This window comes from Metopolophium dirhodum, chromosome 1, assembly GCF_019925205.1.
Source record: "Metopolophium dirhodum isolate CAU chromosome 1, ASM1992520v1, whole genome shotgun sequence".
In the NCBI taxonomy this organism is placed as follows: domain Eukaryota; kingdom Metazoa; phylum Arthropoda; class Insecta; order Hemiptera; family Aphididae; genus Metopolophium; species Metopolophium dirhodum.
In genome coordinates this window covers 10,690,805-10,711,872 of record NC_083560.1, presented here as the reverse complement: position 1 = coordinate 10,711,872, position 21,068 = coordinate 10,690,805, and the positions used below count along the sequence as shown (strand labels likewise).

The following is a 21,068-nucleotide window of genomic DNA, read 5'->3' as shown; positions in this document are numbered from 1 at the left end:
GGATGAATTAAAATCATCAGCTCGTAAGGCCTCAAAATCCCTTATTTGTCTGTTTATTTTCTTCTCATCGTCGGAGAAACACAATATTCTGAAAATGTCAAGTCGTAAAAAATATACAAATACCTAATTCATGAATTATGTTAAATGAGAAAATAATTGTGAAATTGTGAAATTGTGCTCAGAGTAGTACCAATGTTTCTGTGAATTGCTATAATGGATTTCAATTCTCTAGAAATTAGCTATCTATGCTGCAGCTGAATTAAAATCTGGAAACCGCCTCTATGCACAACAATCAGATCACTAGTGAGGAATTCCAAAATAATTTAAATAACAATTAAACTATAAATACAACAAGTATTAATTTAAAAATAAAGTTTTCTTATAATTATAAATAAGTCTTAGACATATAGTTTTATTCAAAAAAATGATTCAGAGTGCAATTGAAGGTAATTGGTGTTTGCTTAGCCTTCTTCCAAAGAAGTTTGTATTTTCTTGTTGAGAAGTAAATTCCATGAATGGGAACGGGTTTGACGACCAGTAAACCTATAATTTACATATTCCATAAAATTTGATAGTTAATATTACTATGATCAATAAATGTACATACTTCGTATGTATGCATATGTAGGACACCCCAAATTTATTAACAGCCTATCAGCTACATCTTCAATATAATATATCTTTTCACAGCTCATGCCAACCATTCTGAAAGGTGAAGCCAGGTTTGTCAAAAAATCTTGTACAATAGTTACAATATCACAAATTTAAAAATTGGATACTTGAGTGATAAGCTTACATAAGTGTGTGTGAATTAGACATTATTAAGTATTTAAGGCTTTTCTGGGTGAATGAAAAAATTATCAACTGTAAAGTCTCCATATCCTTTATTCGTCTGTTCATTTTCTTCTAACTCATCGTTGAAGAAACACAATTTTCTGAAAATGTCAAGTTGTATTAAATATATAAATACAACTGAAATTCATGAATTATGTTAAATTAATTTTAAATCTTGGATATAATTTATTAGTCGTGCTCAGAGTAGTACCAATGTGTCTGTGAATAACTAAAATGTATTTTACTTCACTAGAAATTAGCCATCTATGCTGCATCTGAAGTAAAATCTGTGGACCGCCTATGCACAAAAATCAAAACACCAGTGAGGAATTCTAAAATATTTTAAATTACAGTTAAACTATAAATACGAAAAATATGAAAACTATGATAGTATAATTAATAAAGATTTTAAATACTTTTTTCTCTTATTATAAAATTTAAAAATAAAATTTTCTTATGATTATAAATAAGTCATTGGCAAATAATTTTATTCATAAACATGATTTAGAGTGCAATTGAAGATAATTGGTGTTCACTTAGTCGTGCAAAATATGCAAAATATGTGTGTAAACTCTAAAAACATTATGATAATAAAATATGAGAGACAATGTTAATAGTAGGTATTTGGAAAGTAAATATTTAAATTTTTGAACAGAGAATTTTTAATTAAGATTTAATTTTACTATTAACGTTGAAATCTAGTAATAACAATTGCATTAAAACAACTGTTAAGTGTAAGTCATCTGCTAAACAACTAAACATAAACTATAGACCTGAAAGATATAAGTTATAAATATATGTGATATTATATATAAAATAAACAATTCATATTAACCTGTATCAATAATTAAGGTGTACAACTTATTAGTTTGTATCTATATGAAAGTTTAGATGTTCATAATGTTAACATGATTTTACCCTTCAATAGAACTTTATTTTGTAGCAAGTTGCCATTTACTCGCAATGTCGCAAAATACAGATTAATTGTCATAACAATCAGATCAATAGTGACAAGTTCTAAAATAATTTTTTATTTCTAAAAATAAATGCAGTTGATAACTGTATATAATCAACATTATTATCAATTAGGTATGGGATTTGTTAAAATGACAGTAAACAAAGAAGACTTATATTTTTAATGTGATTCCATTAAAGTGTTTTATCCCCTATAGTTAGCTCAAAAGAATAAAATTGTTTTAAAAATTGTATGGTGTATAGAAAATTCTAAAAGAACTGATTTATACCCAATGTATTTGAAAACACCTATGAATTTTCAATTTTTACCTGTCATCCAACTATATATACTTTTATTTCAGAAAAGATACTGAAGTCCAAACTAGTTACGTGTTTTTTTGCAATTTAGATATGTTGAGGCCCTCATCTGTGTTATTGAAATTGGGTTCCTGCTCAGCTAAATTGTATTGCCTAAAAAATTAAAACTTTGTTAAAAAATATGTCAGTGCATCATTTGTTTTCTCTCTTTGAATAACGAGCAACATGCAAATGTGAGTACAGTAGATCCAATTTTGTATTGTTAGTTTTAATATTAGAGGTGATATGACATGATGTTATAATCAAACTTAAAGACAAAAATATATTTTAAGGAACCTTATAGAGAAGCACTAAGCACTTATTTGTATTTTATTTTTGAAACAAGTTATGAATATATTAAGATATTAATAAATAATTATTAATTTATCAATTTATTTTGACTAAACAGGCTGAGGCCTTTCTATATCCAAATATATGTCCACTCACACAGTTATTGATATTATACAATGTCTATTTTATATAATATCAATTATCTCGTGAACTGGTAGGTATGAGAGTTTAAAGCACACTAAAATAGCTTTAAAATAAAAACCTATTAACAATATTCTTACCCTTAAGTTTCATAATTCGCTCCAATATTGTATGGCTTCATCGAAGTCGGTAGAATTATCTTCATGAAAGTCAACGTCTGAAAAATTGTCAGGATATTTGATCGACTTCCTAGTTGCTTGTATGTGGTGCATCGTATATTTCAGTTTGGAAAATATAAGTATAATCCACTGAATGAACTAAAAACGATTATCTATTAAGTAACTTTCGGTTTTTGCAAACATTTAAAATTGGATTTTTGAGTGATATACTTACATAAGTGTATGTGAATAAGACATTATTAAGCTTCTAAGGCTTTTCTAGATGAATTAAAATCATCAGCTTGTAAGGCCCTTTATTTGTCTGTTAATTTTCTTCAACCTCATCGTTGGAGATACACAATATTCTGAAAAAGTCAAGTTATAAAAATACATAAACACCACAGAAATTCATGAATTATGTTAAATTAATTTTATCTCTTAGATAAGATTTACTAGTCGTGCTCAGAGTAGTAGCAGTGTTGTTGTAAATTATTGAAATTCTCTATCCCAGGCATGTGATTTGGATTATGTTTTGTGAAGCCTCTGACCATAATATCAACTATTTACTGTGCCTTGTTTATAATCACTGATTGTAAAATGATAACCGCCTATTCTGCTCCAGATAGAAAATTTGTAATCGTTTAGTTCGAAGATTTTAAGCGATTATTTCCTTCTATTTCCATTTTTTGGAAATCTATATTTTTGAAAAAATTAGCAAATTAGACTATATTAGACCCATATTATTAAGAAATATAATCAGTACAACTAAAAATGAAAATGAAGGCAATTGGGCAATGCGATAGTTTGGATGTTATACTAAAAAGAATACACTTATGCATGGTAATTTTTTACTAAAATGTTTGAATACAACTCTGTACGACTATAGTCGGTACTTTTGTTCAAATTTCAAATAATCATGTTTCAATAGTGAATCAAATGTTAGTAAACAAAAAAATAATAATATTATCTGTATACTCTCTCCTGTGAAGACTCTCCTGACGGACACACTTACCTGGCTGTCATGCACGTCTCGAGCATTTGTGCAATTTTTTGTCTGCTAACGACCGGCAACGAGTAGCAACGTCACGCTCCACCCTCGCTGACATTGTTCGGTTCTGGAGACAACACCGTCGTCTACCACTGCATGGACACAGCGCAACACGACCGACACCTTCATTCGAAACAGAATTTTCTTAAAATGTAAATTTGTAAAAAATATATAAATACCTAATTCAAGAATAAATTATGTTAAATGATTTTACATGGATGCGATTTATTAGTCGTGCTCAGAGTAGTACCAATATTGCTGTAAATTAATAAAATTTATTTTTCTTCTCTATCCCAGACAAACGGTTTGGATTATGTTTTGAGTGCATTGTTTACAATCAGTAATTGTGAAATTATCCGCAGATACTATGTCAGGTAGAAATTGGGATAATCATTTAATTCAAAGTTGTTTAGCCATTATTTCCTTCTATTTTCATTTTTTGGAAATCTATAGTTGTGAAAAAATTAGCAAATTAGACTGACACTATATTATTAAGATATATAATCAGTACAACTAGAAAATAATACTTACAAATTAAAACTAACATAATGTGGCTAGGCGATACTTCGGATGTTTTACTAAAAACAATACATATATGCATGGCGATTATGTAATAATATGTATGAATAGAACTATTAGAACTCTGCACGACTGTGGTCTGTATTTTTTTGTTCAAATTTCGAATTATTGCAATTCGGGAGTGCTTCTAACGTCAGCAAACAAAAAAATAATAATGTTATGTTGTTATTTATTTGATAACAATTATTATTATCATAGTTCGTGATAAGTCACAATGATTATCAATCGGAGGTACTTCTTGCCGGTCGGTGGCGGGCATTACATTTTACCGAAGACCGAAACTTCGTGAACGCAGGTTACTGCCTGCTCCACGACCCGCGATTAAGAGGTAACACGGGCGTTTTATCGTCTCAGTCTTATATAGCAAATTTACGCTCTGTGTGATACTTTTTTATTTTTTGTGTCTTTGTGCACGATACGTAGTCGAGATAACGCTTCGCTTTTCATCTTTTTCGGAATTATTACGTGAAATCGGTTTTGGTTTTTCGTGTAAGTGACAGTCAGATCCGTACTGAGCCATTTTTTATCCTGAAGCAGAACTTAAGAAATGTGACCCCTGGGTTTTGGTATTGACACACTCACAGCTTTTAATATTATTAATACGATTCGGAATAATCTGAAAAGTTGCAATTAGGTTTCGAGGAACAAGAAATAACATTTTTAGCCACAAGTATATAATTTTTAATTATTTAATTACTATCTTCTTATACAATGGTAAACAAATAAATTTGATATTTGCAAATTATTAGAATTATTCAAAATGCTAGCGATTTATGTTTCTATAGAAAGTATGGCCATGCTTGACAATCTCTCCTGAATCATTGTAGATCTTAAGTATGTTTTTATCAATTTAAGTTTACTGAAACTCCTTTCACATGTTACGTCCCAACTGACTTTGATATATACTTCAACGCAGAAATGAAATAAGTGATGTACTAGGTATGATGAATGTTTATTATCGTAGTACAAAATTACAATGTTATAATATATGGTGTAAAAGAGTGGTGTCACGACTCTTTAAGATAGAATTTAAACTGTGAGTGGTGTTACGACCTGACTCTGAATGTCCCTAACTGTCTGAAGAGCTCTTGTCCTGGACTTCTATATATACGATTGTGTCCTTTGGAGTGGGTGGTTGTAGTAGTGGCTAAGCTCAGTCATGAGACAGAGTCAGGCTCTCGAATTTGGTATGCTGGGTGACTCGCAATTGAGTATAGTCCACAATTTAATATTTATGGTCCATACATTATTATTTATTTGTATAGATATAATCATATAAAATAAGTAATAATTATTATAATAATATTAATAATAACAAAAAATTCAAATTTTATTTGATCAAACACTTCACAATATTATAGCCAATAGTCATACTATAACACATTATTGTTATGTTTACTTAAGAAACAATATCAATATCTGTAAAAATAATTAACTGACAATCAATAACTTATTTGATGCTAGACGAACAACAATATACCAATATGTATTTTCCCACATGGCGATAAAATGTAATGCATTACATTCAATCTAGAGTTATCTTTATTACCTATTGGCTATAATAATATGGACAGTCCATTTTATTGATTTCAGTACTCGTTTATTATTTACAGAGTTAACATAGAGTAATCTATTACAAATATTATAAAAATGGACGTAATTATTTATTATATGTTAAGTGAAAAGGGAAATATTCTTTTAGTCCATAATAATTATAAATTTTATAAGAAACACACTGCGACAACAAATATATAGATGTGTGTTAACACTAAGTGCTGTTCTAAATAATACACCGATAATGTATAATTAGTTGAAAATAAAAATATATGTTTTGTACCCACGAGGAAGAAACTACCTACTCTAAATCAGGGAAAAATAAGTAATTTTTGTAAAAGAAAAGCAGTAGACAGGGTTGTTGAAAAACCATTAAAAATTATCAGACGAGAACTTACACAACATACAAATGCAGGTAACTTTTTAATGTCTGATATGGAGCTAATTTCCAGAAATGTACAAAATGCTATAGCCAGTTGTTATTCCTTAAATACCAAAGTCAAGAAAAGAAGTTCATAATACTTTGAGTTATATTGATGTAAAAACAAATAGAGGTGAACATTTTATTTTTGAAAATTACGATTTAAATGAGATTATTATATTACGATATCACAAATGATATGTGTGATAAAAGCTGGATGTGGCTTTTGATCCAATTGTTTAGAACATGACACATGCAAAATATGTGTGTTAACTCTAAAAACATTATGATAATAAAATATGTTATTAGTAGGTATTTGGAAAGTAAATATTTAAATTTTTGGGCAGAGTATTTTTTATTAAGTTTTAATTTTATTATTAACGTTGAAATGTAGTAATAACAATTGCATGAAAACTACCGTTAAGTGTAAGTCATCTACTAAACAACAACACATAGAATATTGACCTGAGAGATATAAGTAATATGATATTATGTATAAAATAAGCAGTTCATCTTAACCAGTACCAATAATTAAGGTGTAGAACTTATTATTTTGTATCTATATGAAAGTTTAGATGTTCACATGATTGCACACTTCAATAGAACTTTATTTTGTATCAAGTTGCCACTTAATCGCAAAGTCCCAAAACAGTTCAATTGTCATAACAAACAGATCAATAGTTATGAGTTATAAAATAATATTTTTTATTTAAAAAATAAATGTAGTTGATAACCGTATATTATCAACATTATTATCAATTAGGTACGGGATTTGTGAAAATGACGGTAAATAAAGAAAACTTATAATTTTAATGTAATTCCACCAAAATGTCTTAAACTCTATAGTTAGTTGAAAAAGAATAAAATTGTTTTAAAAAATGTATGGTGTATAGAAAATGCTAAAAGAACTGTTTTTCCCGATGTATTTGAAAACACCTATGAAGTTTCAATTTTTACCTATCATCCAACTATATTTACGTTCCTTTCAAAAAGATACTGAAGGCCAAAGAAAAGCACTAAGCATTTATTTTTATTTTAGTTTTAAAACAAGTTATGGATATTTTGAAATATTAACATATAATTATTTATTTATCAATTTATTTTGACAAAAACAGGCATTTCTATATTCAAATATATGTTCAATCACACAATTATAGATATTATACAATGTGTCCCGTGAACTGGTGAGTATAAGAGTTAAAAGCACGGTAAAGTAGCTTTAAAATAAAAACCTATTAACAATATTCTTACCCTTAAGTTTCATAATTTGCTCCAATATTGCATGGCTTCATCTAAGTTGGTAGAATTATCTTCATGAAAGTCAACGTCTGAAAAATTGTCAGGATATTTGATCGACTTCCTAGTTGCTTGTAAGTGGTACATCGTATATTTCAGTTTTGAAAATATAAGTATAATCCACTGAATGAACTAAAAACGATAAACTATTAAGTAACTTTTAGTTTTGGCAGACAGTAATATGTAATATACTTACATAAGTGTATGTGAATTAGGCATTATTAAGTTTTTAAGGATTTTCTGGGTGAATTAAAATCATCAACTGTAAGGTCTCCATATCCTTTATTCGTCTGTTCATTTTCTTCTCACTCATCATCGGAAAAACACAATATTCTGAAAATGTCAAGTCATAAAAAACATATAAACACAACAGAAATGCATGAATAATGTTATATGAATTTTACTTCTTAGATGAGATTTACTAGTCGTTCTCAGAGTAATAGCAGTTTGCTGTAAATTATTAAAATTTATTTTATATTTTTATTTTACTTCTATATCCCAGACAAGTGGTTTGGATTATGTTTCGTGACAGCCTCTAACAATAATCACCCTGTATACTCTCTCCCGTAACGAATCTCCTGACTGAAACACTTACCTGGCCGTCATGCATGTCTCGATCATTACTGCAATTTTTTGTCTGCTAACGACCCGTAACGAGTAGCAACATCATGCTCCACCCTCGCAGACATTGTTCGGTTCTGGAGACAACACAGTCGTCTACCACCGCAGCGGCACAGCACAGCACGACCGACACCTTCATTCGAAACACAATTTTCTGAAAATGTCAACTTGGTAAAAAACATATAAATACCTAATTCATGATTTATGTTAAATGATTTTACCTAGAAGCTATTAGTCATGCTCAGAGTAGTACCAATGTCACTGTACATTACTAAAATTTAGTTTACTTCTCTAATCAGACAAATGGTTTGGATTAAGTTTTAAGCATTGTTTACAATCAGTAATTGTGAAATAATGCGCAGATACAATGCCAGATAGAAATTGGGATTATCATTTAATTTGAAGATGTTTAGCCATTATTTCCTTCTATTTTCATTGTTTGGAATATATAGGTGTGAACAAATTAGCTAATTAGAACGACTGCATATTATTAAAAAATATAATCAGGACAACTAGAAAATAATACTTACAAATTAAAACTAACATAATGTGGCTAGGCGATACTTCGGATGTTTTACTAAAAACAATACACTTATGCATGGCGATTATATAATAATATGAATGAATAGAACTATTAGAACTCTGTACGACTGTGGTCTGTATTTTTGTTCAAATTTCAAATAATCGCAATTCGCGAGTGCTTCTAACGTCGGCAAACGAAAAAATAATAATATTATGTTTTTTTTTTTATTTGATAACAATTATTACTATCATAGTTCTGTGGTACATAGTGATAGGGCACAATGATTATCAATTGTTGGTTACTTCTCACCGGTCATTGGCTCCACGACCCACGATTTAAGAGGTAACACGGGCGTTTTATCGTTTCAGTCTTATATAGCAAAATTACGATCTGAGTAATACGTTTTTATTTTTTGTGTCTTAGTGCACGATACGTAGTCGAGATAACGCTTCGCTTTTCATCTTTTCCGGAATTATTACGTAAAATCGGTTTCGGTTTTTTGTGTAAGTGACTGCCACTAACAGAGCCCTAAGCAATGCGCCCCCTGGGTTTTGGGATTGACCCATAGTTAATAATCATAAAATTAATATACAATAAATTATTATTTACAAATTAATTTTCCTTGCTTTTGTGTCAGCAAATTTGTTAATAACTTCATCATAATCTAATTTACTAGCGGTTTATGTTCCTATAGAAAGTATGGCCATGCTTGACAATCTCTCCTAAACCATTGTAGATTTTAAGTATATGTTTTTATCAATTTAAGTTTACTGAGCTCCTTTCACACGAAGCTGTTGTGACGGGCATTGAGAGAAAAATCCTTATAGCAATTATTTCAATATTTGGATACGATTCTTTTAGTTTATAATCGTGAATCATTTGTAATAAATCCAAAAACGTTACTGATTCGATACTTGGCAAAATATTGATAAAGCTGCTTGTTTAAAATCTTTAATTTCTTCAACTATTCCCGTAGTATTTATATCTTCATTATATTTTAATCCTAGATCAGCAGCTGCTTTTTGCAAATTGAAAGTACACAAAATTAGTTCACTATTTATAAATAAATGATGTATTGTTCGTACATTACCTGATATGATGTAGATATTAAGCGGGTACCGACCGGGCTAAATGGAAAATAAAGTCATAACTCATAAATATAACATAATAAATACTACCAACACAAATTAGAAAACTATAATAATAATAATAATTCAATAATTGTAATGTAATAAAGGAGAAATGTGTAATCAATGAAGAAATACATTTTATATTGAAAATATAATATAACGTTTACGTATCAGTATTATACAAAAATTAATAATTTTTCTTAAATTAATCAATTAATATTATTGCGCCCCCCAGTATCAGGCACCCAAGGCAAGTACCTCGCTCGCCTCACCCTAGTTCGCCACTGGTGACAGTACTCTTAAATAAATTGCTGTACCTAGATACTTGCAATTTTCGTTGATTGTTTATAAAAGAATTTAAAACCATAACATTTTCAAGAAATTTTGATTCATGTTGAGCTGTTTATATAGGCATATTTTTCTGAATTGTCGATAAAATTTTTTTCGCTCTGAAGAAAAATTGAGGAAAAACGGGAATTCTTACGCAAAATCTGTTTTCGAGAAAATCGATTTTGGTTTTTGGAGCAACTCAAATACATGACATTTCAACTGAATGTTTATATTAACATTTTCTATACACCATAACATTTTCCAAATAATTTGATTTTTTTTTAGCTGTTTACGGACATTTACAGTTTCCATTTTTTATAGTTTTTTTTTTATAAATATCAATAAAATTTTATTTGTTGGGTAAAAAAGCATGACATTTTAATATAAGGCTCCTGATATATCGTTCTAATAGCAGTTGAAAAATATTAAAAATACATCGGCACAATTTTTTTTTATAAGCATTATTTTAAAGTTCAAATTTTGACAAATTTTATCAAATTTAAAATTTAAGAATTATTTTGTTGTTAAAAATTTATAAAATGTTCAACTTTTATGGCTAAAGATTGAAAATTTAAAACAAGATTCCACGTAAATAGGTTAAATATAAATTACATTATTCACAATAATATCATCAATAATAATTAGTAAATATGCTGTCTGACCGTTTTCGCTCAGAATCGTTTTTCTTACACAATGATATTATGAACTTACTAAATACCCATTATACAGTGACCCACTTGTAACCTACTGTACAGCAGAGCGACATCCACTTACCCACCTTTTTTTATTTCTATTTCACAATAAATATTATATACAAAATTTAAATGCACAACTCAAGTAAATGCAAAAAACCAATAAAAATTTGATTTATTTAGGTTGTTATCTTGGTTGTTTAATCTGTAATTTCCTCCAAATTTGGGCATAAAATAACATAGAATATATAAAAAAAAACTGATTAATATTTTTTGATTTTTTGGTTAGAGAATAACCTACTTACCTATAACCTTGTTTTAAGTTTTAAATCCATAGCTATAAATTTGAAAATTTTATGCATTTTTAACAACAAAATCATTTTTAATCTTACATTTGATGTATGTCAAAATTCGAACTTTAAATGCTTATATAAGAAAAACTGTGACTATGGATTTTCAATATCTTTCAAATGTTATTGTAACAATACATTAAGATCCTAGTATAAAATTTTTTAGAGATTTTTTACCTAACTAATAACATTTTATCAACATTTATAAAATAAAAACCTAAAAAAACTGGAAACTGAAACTTTTATTCGAAAATTGATTATGTTAATACGATTCCAGAGGTACTACCCTTGACCAAAATAAAATATTTAAGAGGTGTAACTACTGTCATGCATTACTAGTAATCGTGTTTTTAATTTTTTATTAATTAAATTACATTTTTAAATAAATAAAATCCTAAAAAAGTCGTGAAAATTAAAAATAATGAGTGAATTGTCGACAAATACAACCCAAAAGTTTCATAGTTCAAATCATATGGTCATGAAAAATATCTGTGATCACTGGGGGGCATATTATCATACCATGAATATGCGAACGCATAGAAATCCACGCATTAATCACAATAAAATGCAAATAAAAGTGGTAAAACTTAAGTTAAAAAGTTTAAAGCAACATATTGATTACGCATCATAAGATTACGTTTAAAGTTCTGTTATATCCATAGGGCATAGATATAAAAACAAAATGTTCTCATTGTTTTATATGCCTATAGTTATATCTTGTATTATATTCAAATTTATTTGTTCTTACTCACTAAGAATTTCTTATTTAGTATGTACAAAAAAAACTTTCACATAACAATAAATTACAACACATTAGTCATATATTCCTAAATTTTACTTTACAATTTAACTATAAATACGACAAATATGAAAAGTATGATAACCTAACCTGTGATAGAAAATAAATACATTACATTTTTATAGTAAAATTAAAAAATAAAGTTTTCTTATAATGATAAATATGTCATTGACAAAAAATTTTATTCACAAATATGATTCAGAGTGCAATTCCAAGTAATTGGTGTTCACTTAGTCTTCTCTCATAGAAGTTTGTTGTTCCTGGTTGATAAGTAAGTTCAGTGTGTGGGAACGGGTTTGACAACCAGTCAACCTATAATTTACATACTCCGATACATTTAACAGCATATCAGCAATATCTTCAATATTATATATCTTAAAGCTCATGTTCATGCCAACCATTCTGACAGGTGAAGCATTATACAAAAAATCTTTACAATAGTTACGATTTCACCGTGATACAATGTTTTTAGTAGGTATTTTTGAATAACCATTTAAAATTGGATACTTGATTAATATACTTAAATAAGTGGTATAGACATTATTAAGTTTCTAAGGCTTTTCTGGATGAATTAAAATCATTCCTTTGTTTGTCTGTTCATTTTCTTCTCATCCTTGGAGAAACACAATATTCTGAAAATGTCAAGTCGTAAAAAATATACAAATACCTAATTCATGAATTATGTTAAATGAGAAAATAATTGTGAAATAATCCGTTGTGCTCAGAGTAGTACCAATGTTTCTGTGAATTACTATAATGTATTTCAATTCTCTAGAAATTAACTATCTATGCTGCAGCTGAAAAAAAATCTGGAAACCGCCTCTATGCACAACAATCAGATCACTAGTGAGGAATTCCAAAATAATTTAAATAACAATTAAACTATAAATACAACAAGTATTAATTTAAAAATAAAGTTTTCTTATAATTATAAATAAGTCTTAGACATATAGTTTTATTCAAAAAAATGATTCAGAGTGCAATTGAAGGTAATTGGTGTTTGCTTAGCCTTCTTCCAAAGAAGTTTGTATTTTCTTGTTGAGAAGTAAATTCCATGAATGGGAACGGGTTTGACGACCAGTAAACCTATAATTTACATATTCAATAAAATTTGATAGTTAATATTCTATGATCAATAAATGTACATACTTTGTATGTATGCATATGTAGGACACCCCAAATTTATTAACAGCGTATCAGCTACATCTTCAATATAATATTTCTTTTCACAGCTCATGCCAACCATTCTGAAAGGTGAAGCCAGGTTTGTCAAAAAATCTTGTACAATAGTTACAATATCACAAATTTAAAAATTGGATACTTGAGTGATAATCTTACTTAATTGTGTGTGAATTAGACATTATTAAGTATCTAAGGCTTTTCTGGGCGAATGAAAAAATCATCAATTGTAAGGTCTCCATATCCTTTATTCGTCTGTTTATTTTCTTCTAACTCATCATCGGAAAAACACAATATTCTGAAAATGTCAAGTTATAAAAAATATATAAACACAACAGAAATGCACGAATAATGTTAAATTAATTTTACTTCTTAGATAAGATTTACTAGTCGTGCTCAGAGCAGTACCAAAATAATTTAAATAACAATTAATAACTCTAGATAACTCTAGATAACCTTAAAAAAATCTTGTATTACATTTTAAAATCTTAGATTTAAAAATAAAAATTTTTAGAAATTTCATATTCAAAATAATTTGCACATTTTCTTGATTTTTACGCTTTTTGTCAAAATTTAAACTTTAAATGCTTATAAAAGAAAAATTGTGACTATGGATTTTTAATATCTTTCAAATGTCATTGTAACAATACATTAAGATCCTTGTAATACATTTTTTATTCGACAAATAAAATTTTATCGACATTCATAAAAAAAAAACCAAAAAAAGCTGGAAACTAAGTTATTTTTTATTCGAAAATATATACGATTCTAATTTCCAGTTTTTCTACACTCAACCAAAATAAAATATTTAAGAGCTGTAACTACTGTCATGGATTACTAGGAATGGTGTTATTAATTTTTAATCAATTTAATTACGTTTTTTTTTTTATTACTATTTCGCAATAAGCATATTCAAAATGAAAGTGCCACAACTGAAATAATTGCAGAACACCAATAAAAAATTGATTTATTTAGAATAAGAATAACATGAAACAAATGTATGTATAAAAATTACGTCGACGGCTATGTTGTGTATTGTCCAATGACGAATATTATTTCTTATTGACTTCTGGAATATATTGATATTGATGACATATTGTTTAGTAATATAGTATTTAGATTATAGACTAGTCACTATAGTATTTAAGTTTTCAACATGCCCGGGCATCGTTGTATTGTTCCGGCGTGTACTTCGGGATATGACTCTTGCACTTTTTTACTGTCCCTAAAGATACAATCAGACTTGCTCAATGGACAAAAGCTATACCCAGGAAGGAATTTGTAATCAAACCAAAACAATTCGTTTGTGAACTACACTTCAGAGAATCAGACATAATACGTAAAAAATTTATGACGGATAAAAACGGGAAAAGTACTTGCAGAGGTTTGTAAATTTGTAATTAAAAATGATCTTATACTTATTTATTAATTTAACTCTATAACTAAATACTAATGAGTATAAAAAAAGGATTCAACTTTTGTGATTGATTTAGATCTTTAAATATTCTTATAACCAATCAATTACCTATTGCTTAATATAGTATTAAAAATAACCTAGGATTTTTAATGCATATTATTTATTGCTTATGGAAATAAATTGTATTTTTAAATTTAACTATTATAAGAGTTGTATTTATTTTTATTTTATTTTAACCTCTAGGTACCTATTTTAATTTAAAATAAATATTTTATTATTGCAATTTTAATTTGTGGTAGGCTTTGTATCAAATACCTAGATTACAAGAAGGAGCAGTACCTTCTATATTTCCAAACTTTATTTTAATTTCTACTCAAGTACTTATGGAAGTGGGAAGTTAACTGATAGTTAAAATCTTGAATTTTTTTTCTGTATTAAAACCTATTAAAGCTTGCTTACTGCTTGTAACCACTATTTACTTTTGGATTGTGAGTATTGAATTTACAATGTGTGTTTTTAAAATTTTTAACATTCAGGTCTTACAATTTACTCTGAAGTGGTTGGATGATTGGGAACAACGAGTTGTTGATAAACTCATAAGCCTGTACACTTTCTAACAAGCAACACAGCTGGAGGATTGAGAATAACTCTGACTTCTTCAATTCAAATTTGCTGTTATTTAAAGGAGAAGTATAATATTGTAATATTCTCGGGAGCTTGGTACCTACTATCGTAGTACTGATAGTAGATTAGTGGCTGCCAAGATATTATAGTTGCAGGTCGCAGACAATTTGTTTGATGTTCTAGTCGTGGTTGATAATAAATAAAAGACAGTTGTTGTTTTATTGTGAATTTTATTATATTGTTGATAATTTTTCTAAGTCCAAAATATGCTCGTACAGAGTGGCGTGAAGGTGCTTGCACTAATGGGTGGTAGTACACGTCTGAAAACAGGCTTATTCGGGCTCCTTTTTATATGCAGTTCCCCGTACCCCTTGCCTATAGATACTGTATCTCGGCTCACGGATGTGGTTGGTGTGAACATCGTTCCAGCCCACGCATATTATGACTTCCAGTATAATTCTGTGTATTAAATTTGAAATAATCTTTTTAATATAATTTTAATATTTTTATAATGACTATCGTCGCGTACAGCGTACAGCGTTGTAATCAAAATAATCATATAGTATATATTTTTATATTTGAACATCTGTCGTATACAGAGCAAATTATGGGTCAGTGAGTTCCTAATATCTACCGTCTCTTACCCAAGACATTAAAATGTAATATACAGAAAGAACCCTTAACTCCGTTTCTATTATCCGATTTATGCCGAATTACAGTATCTAAATTATAGTATAGTAGAATTATGTACCTGTGTAATTTGTTTTATTGTTAAGTAGTAACTTGCTTACTACAATATGAATTATGTTCTCACTGGCAAAATATACCAAGATTCAGCAGAAGTAAGAATCCCGCTCAGAGAAAACCGCTCAGAATCTAAAATATTTAATTGTTACAATTTATATTTTTAGAGATTCTTTGGTACAGTTCGCCAGGCAGGTGGTGCTAACGATCATCCAGCCACACCAACATTTTTGAAACTGTATAAAATGTTATCAGTGTATAGTGTATTAAAACCTCCAAAAACTGGAAACTGTATTGTTGAGAACAACGAACCTTCCCAAAGTTTAATTAGCTTGGAGAGTATCAAAAACATATATAGGAATCCAGAAAAAAAATCAGTGCTGGAAACCATTCGTGTAAAATTAGATTTTGCCATTGAACAAGATGACTGGACTATAGATGATGTAGTTGAAAATAGTGATCATGATAGTTTTTTGGCACCAGTAGTTGACTGTGTAATTTATTATGTAACTGGATATTTATGCGAGCAAGTTTTACGCTACAGTAAATGTGCAGTTTGTCGTTCAGCAATAATACAGTCTAATGTTTCATTTAAACCAGTTGCTCGTCTTACAAACATGAAATCTAGAAGATTTTTATTACACCCAAACAAATATTTTTTTAATTTTATTTGTAAAATAGAAAATTAATTTTGTAAATATTGTATGATGGCTGATGTGTGTGAATTTATCTTAGCAGATTTGTTGGAGAATAATACTTTATATTTCCCTTGCTTTGAACACAGCGAACAAATAATTGCATTTAGTATTAGATATTATATTAATATGAGGATGAGGCAGTTTTCTTACAAGCACAACTCGAATGTAAAGAATCAAAGAAAGATGATATGACTAAAAAAAAAGTAGCAAAATTTACAAAAACTTAGCAATGTACCATGTTATGATTTTAATGTTGTGTTTATTTTTTTTTTTTTTAATTAATGTGTATATTATAATTAATTCGATCAAAATAGTTAATTTTTATTATTTGTTTTAATATTTGTCTTTTCAATCTCAAGGCTCTAACAAATTTAATACTTTATTGATCGCAAGTGTTTGCCACAGAAAAGTACGTGAATATTATACTAATTTCGCGTTCGCACTACTCGCGTGGAACCACGGGCCATCATCGTCAAGCGATTAGCGGAAGATTTGTCCGCCGTCGCCGTTCCGGCGAGGGACCGATATTGGTCGGCACCACGGATCGCCGCAGTCGCCGAGCCACGTAGCCGCCGAGCGGCTGGGGGTCCGCGATACTCATGTCGGGGGTCCACGGCAGCCTTAACACATAACATACGTCAATAAGTGACATGAATGCATTATTACAATATTGTTGGATTATTATTATTTTTTTTTCATAATAAATATAATAATACCTATGTAGATTCTACACCAAATAATTGTATTATTAATGTTTATTAAGTATAATCAGTTTTTCGACGAAATTTATTAATACGAAATTTACATGCGTACTGCACTGTAGTCCCGACAGTCTTATATTTACTGCCACTAAGTGCAGATGATCGATCGTACTCAATTATGGTTTTATATTACCCATTTTTATAAAAAAAATAATCGTAATAAAATAATTATAAATGTGCATGTTTTGTTATGTCTACTTATGTAATTTGTTATATAAAATAATTATTATAATTTTGGTTATGATAACACGAGGTGTTTTGTAAAAAAAAGGTATTCGAAAAAAAATTGGTAAGGGGTTCCGCGATTTCTAGAAATCTTTCATCAGGGGTCCGTGATCTACAAAAGATTAAGCTGATCTAGATAAATTTGTCTCTATACAAAAGAATGAAATACACTTTTTACTGTCAATTTATTTATTTTTTTTTGATAATTAATACTTTAAATTTGAATAATTGACGTCGTCTCAGTAAAAAAATCGGATTTCCATAATAATATTATATACCCATTGTTTATTATTGATATTTTCGTTAGGGGCCCAGCTTAGTGCTCAAATATGCCTACATTTCATTGTTATCTTGTGTTGGTGACTCGTCAACAGTAAATTAGTGGAAAAATGATTATAATGATTTAATTTATAACTTATTTTTGGGTAGAGTAAGCTATATACCTACCGCGTATTTAATTGTGTTTTCCTATTTCCGACGTGTGTTGTACCGATACGGGTCAACTGTGTCAACCAACTGCAATGGGCTTGAATTTTTAATTTAATTAAGTAATCGAAGCAATATAAATCTTTATATAATTATTATTTATCAGTTAGATTAGGTTTACATACTACTTTACATAATAACAATAATAATTATAATTATTGTATATCTACTAAAAACGATTTAAATGCATACCTACTAAAACTGTTGAAAAGGTTCATAATAATTAAAGTTTACTATGACGAGTTGTTTAAAATAGTTTTTTGTTGATATTTATACCTAATTTTGAAAATGTTTTTTCAGTTATACCTTAGTCAGGTATTGATTAAGAGGACGTCGCACCCGCCTGTGTTGTCTCCGTCTTACACACGTACGTTATAGCAAATTTTCGTTCGCTAGTTTCAATAGGCTGCTGTTATTTTTGATTTTAGACTTTTTAGAGTGAATTGACCTATTATCAAACGTTTAGGTAACAACATTGTCCGTGCCCTCTCATTGGTTTTTTACGATATTTTAATTTTTAAGTGAGTTATGAGCATTTTCAAACATTAATATTGTACATACTGATAATTCATTTAAAAATTAAAATATCGTAAAAAACCAACGAGAGGGCACAGATAATGTTGTTACCTAAAAGTTTGATGATAGGTCAATTCACTCTAAAATCAAAAATGACAGCACCCTATCGAAACTAGCGAACAAAAATATGCCATGTCGTATACGTGTGAAAGACGGAGAAGACACATGCGGGTGCGACGTCCTTTTAATAATAATGTTCACTGCTAATATTAATTTAAACATATAGCCGGTGTTTATATAATATTGAAGTCCTAAGTAGTATCTAAGCTGTACTCTCAAAAGTTAGATTTTATAGTAGGTATTAAAAAAAAAACATCTTTTTTTATCTAGATAAAGAAGTACTTATCTAATCCCAACACTGCAGTTAGAGCGAATTGAGGGAGTTTGGCCATCCACAGATGGAGTTTTTAATTTTCCTTAATTTAGTGTTTTTTCGAGCCAGTGTGTTTGCCATTAAATTTTAATTATTAGTATCTGAGCGAAGCGATGAATGTATTGATTTTACAATGATGTGTGTTTTTTTTTTTATTTTTGTGTCTGTCATCACCTTTTAGGACAGTAAAAGTGCTTAGATTTTCTTCAACAGTAACTTTTCTGATAGGAAAGTGAATCTAGTTGGTACTTTGGTCAAAAGTAAAAATTTCCCAGTAGTTTTCAAAAGCGACGTGAAAAACAAAAGAAAAATTAAGGAAAAACGGGAATTTTTACGCAAAATCTGTTTTCGAGAAAATCGATTTTGGTTTTTGGTGTAACTCTAAAACAAATCACCGTAGGAACATGAAATTTTGACTGAATGTTTATAATTGCATTTCCTATACACCATAACATTTTCCAAATATTTTGACTTCTTGAGCTGTTTACGGACATTGTCAGTTTTCAATTTTTTTAGTTTTTTTTTCTATAAATATCATTAAAATTTTATTTGATGGGTGAAAAGCGTGGAATTTAAATATAAGGCTCCTGATATATTGTTCTAATAGCAGTTGAAAAATATTAAAAATACATAGGCACAATTTTTTTTTTATAAGCATTTAAATTTCAAATTTTGACAACATTTATCAAATTTATAATTTATAAATTATTTTGTAGGTAGTTAAAAATGTATAAAATGTTTAACTTTTATGGCTAAGTATTGAAAATTTAAAACAAGGCTCCACGTAAATAGGTTATATATAAATTACTTTATTCACAATAATATCATCAAATATATTTGGTAATATCATAGGCTGACTGACCGTTTTCGCTCAGAATCGTTTTTCTTATACAATGATATTAACACCATCCATTAAAGTGACCCACTTGTAACCTACTGCACAGCAGAGCACAAGACCATTGGACATACAAAGGGTAAACAAATATGGAATGATAATATTACACTGCGTACAGACATTTTCTATAGCATAATATAATATAATTAGTAGGTATATATAAGTTGTTGCCGCCGCAACAGTTTAAATATTATAGATTAGGTAATTAAGAAAAATCGGTCACGGGAGGAACAGCTGGTCTCACACATATCACTATTCGTATTGTTTATTTTTGTTTTAGTTGTTATTGAATTTGTAGATGTATCGTGTGAGTTATATAATATGTAGATTACACCGCGTTATCGTACGCCGCCGCCGTGCGTCTGCTGGAATATATTAGCACGGCCGCCGATTATATTGTTGTTCTGTACCGTAAGCCGTAGAGTCAGGACCATATTATTATTCATTATATTGAAGTATTAAACAGTTTTTTGTATGTGATTATTACTTATTAGCAAAAAGTGCTTAAGTGTGATTTATATTTATTATTTGTGAGCCATAAGGGCTAAGTCTAATTTATTTTATTTTTATATTGTTTTTTTTTACGTGTACCTAAAATCACATATATATATATGTTGCATATACATATATTATACTTTGCTGTGCAATACTCGTGGGTTGTCAACCGTGTCACCGTGATATCCTTTTGTATTATATTTTTATCGTTAATTATTATTACTAGATGTAGGACCAGCTGGCCAGTCTGAGCTCCACAAAACTGTGAGTTATTATTGTTATTTTTGTTATTATTATTATTATTATTGAGCCAGAAGGGCTACATATCGTATTTATTGTTGTGCCAGAAGGGCCATACATTATTATTATATTTATTATTGTGCCAGAAGGGCCATACGTTATTAATTATACTTTGTTGGGCCAAAAGGGCCATATCCTAACATATTAATATTGTAATTTTATTCGTCTATAAGAGACGTACTTATATATATTTAATATTGTTTGTATTCGTCTATAA

At 28.9% G+C, this 21,068-nt stretch overlaps 2 long non-coding RNA genes and 1 pseudogene across 2 annotated transcripts; 1 reads left to right on the top strand and 2 right to left on the bottom strand.

Moving 5' to 3' along the window:
• Nucleotides 1-1,797: 1,797 nt before the first annotated feature.
• LOC132940286 (uncharacterized) lies at nucleotides 1,798-4,446 on the bottom strand. The gene is made up of 6 exons (XR_009664075.1): nucleotides 4,315-4,446; nucleotides 3,998-4,230; nucleotides 3,748-3,906; nucleotides 2,971-3,100; nucleotides 2,718-2,894; nucleotides 1,798-2,259 (listed from the first exon to the last, which is right to left on the bottom strand). It is a non-coding gene; the product is annotated as an uncharacterized LOC132940286 (long non-coding RNA).
• A 3,190-nt stretch (nucleotides 4,447-7,636) lies between these two features.
• Nucleotides 7,637-8,315, bottom strand: LOC132934515 (uncharacterized). The gene is made up of 3 exons (XR_009663033.1): nucleotides 8,229-8,315; nucleotides 7,830-7,966; nucleotides 7,637-7,765 (listed from the first exon to the last, which is right to left on the bottom strand). It is a non-coding gene; the product is annotated as an uncharacterized LOC132934515 (long non-coding RNA).
• A 7,972-nt stretch (nucleotides 8,316-16,287) lies between these two features.
• Nucleotides 16,288-16,967, top strand: LOC132934099 (uncharacterized; annotated as a pseudogene).
• Nucleotides 16,968-21,068: the final 4,101 nt, after the last annotated feature.